Raw genomic sequence first — 4,478 nt, forward strand, 5'->3', positions numbered from 1 at the left:
CATGCATCACATCATAATCTCTCGATTTACTAACAAGATGAGCAAACAAAACATCACTTGACATATCAGATATAATTAATCTCTTTTTATATTATCAAAGTACATCTTCTAAATTAGGGTGGAAAAAGAATAATATAATTCATTACAATAATAATATAATAATACAAAGTTAATATGTAAATAAGTAAAAAAAAAAACACATTATCGCCCATATAAAAATTAAACCAATTCACAAAAGAAGTGAATTTTTACAAAAGCAAATATATATACTAAGACTCCTTTTCAAACTATGGACTATGGTTCCATTTGGTACAACTTTCTTATTATTTTTTAAAATGATTTTTATTACAATTTAAAAAAAAATGCACTAAAATTCTGCTTTATAGAGTAGTATGAAAGGTGTCTAAAACAAAGCCTAAACATCAAGTAATTTCAAGTATTCGACTTGAAATAAATAAGATTTCGTTTGTGACAACCTTCCATCACTATTTTTTTGCTCCTAAGAAATTTTTTGTGTTAGAAAATACTGTAGAAATCAATAAAAAAATTATCCCAAACGAAATCTAAATTAACGAGACGGTAAAAACAATAGGATCTATGTAATTCTAAAAGACCAAAAAAAAAAAAAGAGATGAGATTGAGTCGAATTCAAGCCATATGGCCTCAATTATAACTTAAGATCGATTACATGTGCTGAAACCAAATTTGAATCAAAATCAATTAGAATCCAAATTGAATCAACTCGACTAGAAGATTAATCTGAGTCCACTTTAAATCTGTTTGAGATACTGCAACTGATCGGATCTTTCTGCACTTGAAACAATTGTTTCAGTTTTCGGAAGGTATAAACAAGCGATCTAACTGAGCTTGCAAAGACCACGACCTACTATCAAAATTGGCAATCAAGGAGATCTGAGCATGTAAACCATACTATTCATAGATGATATATCCACCATGCAAAAGGCTAGCTCCACTACACAGGAAAAGATCATTAAAAAAAAAATCCTTCACAAAAATGATTACAGAAAAGCAATAAGTAGCATAAAGACAACAAAGTAATCATCCATTCTCCACAAAAAAAAACTTAAAAAGCCTAAACATAATCATAAGGCATCAAAGTTTTATCATAAACAACAAAGCTACAATCTAAGAAAACCTAGAGGATGCTTCTCATTTGCAACACCTTGGCTTTATTGCAAAAAAAAAAAGGTAAAGTTAATCAAAATCAACTCTCATTGGACCCTATAAATCCAATAATTAGTTTAAACAAAGCTAAAACCATTAAAGCAATGTAAGAGTCAAGTTTAATTTTGAATATCTTATATATTTTAATTTAAAGTTGACTCACAAATTATTTCAAACAAGCTAAAGTTAATCAAAATCAACTCGAAAATATTTCTCAAAAAATAAGAAATCAAATCTATTTCAGCACTTGAAAAAATATTAGTAATTTTCAAGCCATCTTCTAAATTTGAACATTATTATAACCTCTACAGAAAAAGAATAAAACCAACAACAAGATGCTAGTAGCAGAATTAATCCGAGTATAGTTCAACTGCTAAATCACTAGCAAAGGATTTGTCGAAGGCTAAGTCAAGATGGTTAGAAAATTAACCATGATCGTGTTGGAAAATATAGATGGCCTCCGAAAGCTTCTTTATATTTGATTTTCTACTCCCTGTTGACAAAAGAACATGAACAAGTTACAGAAATGATAAGTATTTGCACGCTTTATTCTAAAGAAATACGCAAATGATGGTGGTTGGCCAAAAAATTATAAAGAATGTCATCTGCGATGCCGTACCTGACCTCATGTAAGATCCTTTTGGCTTAAGGACAACAATTGTTGGAAAATTTCAATTCAAATTTGTAGGGTAAAGAGCATCTTTCAGAGGATATTTGGTCAATACACATGAGATGAAACCTCATTTATGGAATCATTGTGTGATCAGATTCATATTTTGATGGTTTCGTTGCTTGTTACCTGAGCTCTTTCATGCAGACGTCATAGATTACTCAGGAATAGCAAATACTATATTGTAAGAAAACTATAAACTAATCTATGCTCAATTGTAAACGTCAAAAAATAAAAAAGAGATTGGCATCCACGAAATGGTGCAATACGGAGAGATTATTCAGTGAGCTCACACACGGCAAATTATTCTGTGCGGATGTCGAATTCCGTCCAGAGACCAACAAGAATACGTCATATCACCCCCGCTCGGTACCACGGCACGGTACTGCGTTCGGTACCGTGCTCGGTTCTACTGACATGGCACATTCTAGTTGATCTCCGGATGGTGAATTGCGTTCGGCGTCCGCACAAAATAATTTCTCCACACACACAGCCCTGTTGCACCAATTCTGCGAGAATATCATGCAAAAACAAAAATAACTGTGCTGTTGTGCACCGCCCTTTTAATAATCTCTCAATTAATGATGAACAATAAACCAGGGTTCTTAGAATAAAAAATCAATAAGAAGGTTAAGAATTTTTGGCAGAAGACACAAACATAAATATAAACTTTAGGTTGAAGTACTCTTAAAAGTTACTACTTTACAATTCGGCCGCTAATATTTCCACAATGAAAAAAATAATGTTTTTTATTTAGATGATAAACTGATCATTTAATGTAGAAAATATCAAACATTAAATGATAGAACATGTCATATTAAATATGCAATAAATCAAAGGATAATATAATTATCAAAATAATAAAACTATCATTTTATTTTCAATTCAACTATGATAAAAACTTGATCATTTCTCATAGAAAATATAAAGTCAAAGGGTAGCATAGTCACAAAACTAATAAAAATTATAATCTCAATAAAACATGTAATGTGACTTGCAAATTATGAGTCAAATAATAGTAGTCAGATGATTGTATTAAACTTCGATTTATTGCATATAATTAAAGTGACTTATTTTACTAGCACACAGCTGGTATTTTTCATTAAAAAAAACATGAAATTGTCATCAAAATTAAAATCATAATAATTTTTCTATCATTTTCTAAATGTTAATGGAAAAATTATAAAAAAAAAAAATTGGATGATTTTTTTATTACTTTGCCCGAATCTTTAAATCAAAACCAACTGATTTCTCTCACTTGTCTTTCTCCCAAAAAAAAAAAAAGAATCCATGAGCACATGTGACGATCCCTTCACTGACAGAAATAGGGTACTAGCGAGGGAGAGGAATGTGGGATCACAGCATATTTAGCCAGCACAGTGAATCAGAAGGGACAGCCAACAAGTGGCTATTTTTAGAACTGCCTGTGCAAAAATTAAAGAGTACTTGGAACATAAAAGAAAATTTTAAAAACTTGAAGAAGTTCAAGAAGAACTGGAACATTTGCACCAACGCAAAGGATAGACTTGTTACCTGAGAACATATTTTCAGTAGCTAATTTTGTGGATGCACATATCAAAATCCTCGCGCAAAAGGAAAAAGTCCACCTTGTCGAAGGGTCAAAATTAGTTTTATAATTCTATATTGGAAGATATATATATACTGGTTCTGTAAAGTGCTACTGCTACTTATGCATTTCAAACCGGGATGATTTATTAATTGAAAAGAGCTTTGCAAAACAACTATAAAAGACAATGTTACAAATATGAAACGGTTTGAAAACAGGCAAGGCTAGATATTAGTCTGTTCATGTGACATCATATAGAACTTAGAATCCAAAACGGCAAAATGAAGCAGTTATACTTGTTCCAATTTGTTCAGATTCAGGCATAATCAGAGCTCCACAATAATTTCACAATTTCATATTTTATCATGAGCTTGACTTAGTAATATAGATTAAAAAAAACTAAGGAATATTAACTAAGACTTCATTTGGGACGATTTTTTTATTACTTCTGAAAATAGAGTTTTAGTGCAAAAATTTTAATGTTTGTGCAAAAACTCTACTTTAAAAAGCAATAAAAAAGTCATACCATACAAAGCCTAAATTTATATAATGGTGTGGCACTAACAAATCAATTTGATAAGCAATAGCACTTATTACATACCCTTAAAATTAACCCTTCACAAAAAATATTAAACAGTCCTAGCGTGATATGTAGTAAAAGGAAAAACAGCATTGCACATAAAAAGAAAGAATCTACAGCTCTTAAAGAAATAAATCATAAAAGAAAGAGAGGGAGAGAGAGAGAGAGAAAGAGTAAGAGGGAGTGAGAGAGAGAGAGAGAGAGAGAGAGAGAGAGAGAGAATTCAGGCTAGGGAACTGTTCAGCAAAACTTGCCCATCTAGTTGCTCAAAGAAGAAGCACGAACTCACAATCAACAAGAACAAACGGTTTGCTTTCATATATCAGAAAGCCCCCCCCGCATTGACATTATCATCAAAAAGCATAACATGGGGAGCAAGAAGTAGCATGTAGCCAAAGACAACTTGCCCACTTACTCCTCTAAATTTCTTCTAAAGATGGTAAGTGAGATTAAACTCTAAGAACAAATTCTATGTC

The 4,478-nt window shown here is 31.4% G+C and overlaps 1 long non-coding RNA gene across 2 annotated transcripts; it reads right to left on the reverse strand.

Annotated features, from left to right (window-relative positions):
- Nucleotides 1–637: 637 nt before the first annotated feature.
- LOC110106795 lies at nucleotides 638–4,067 on the reverse strand. Of its 2 annotated transcripts, XR_003703248.1 has the most exons (4): nucleotides 3,389–4,067; nucleotides 1,805–1,984; nucleotides 1,616–1,678; nucleotides 638–973 (listed from the first exon to the last, which is right to left on the reverse strand). It is a non-coding gene; the product is annotated as an uncharacterized LOC110106795 (long non-coding RNA). The 2 variants fall into 2 exon arrangements; XR_003703247.1 differs by lacking the exon at nucleotides 3,389–4,067 and having other exon boundaries at nucleotides 1,805–2,166.
- Nucleotides 4,068–4,478: the final 411 nt, after the last annotated feature.

This window comes from Dendrobium catenatum, unplaced genomic scaffold (genome assembly GCF_001605985.2).
Source record: "Dendrobium catenatum unplaced genomic scaffold, ASM160598v2 fragScaff_scaffold_1656, whole genome shotgun sequence".
NCBI classification, from domain to species: domain Eukaryota; kingdom Viridiplantae; phylum Streptophyta; class Magnoliopsida; order Asparagales; family Orchidaceae; genus Dendrobium; species Dendrobium catenatum.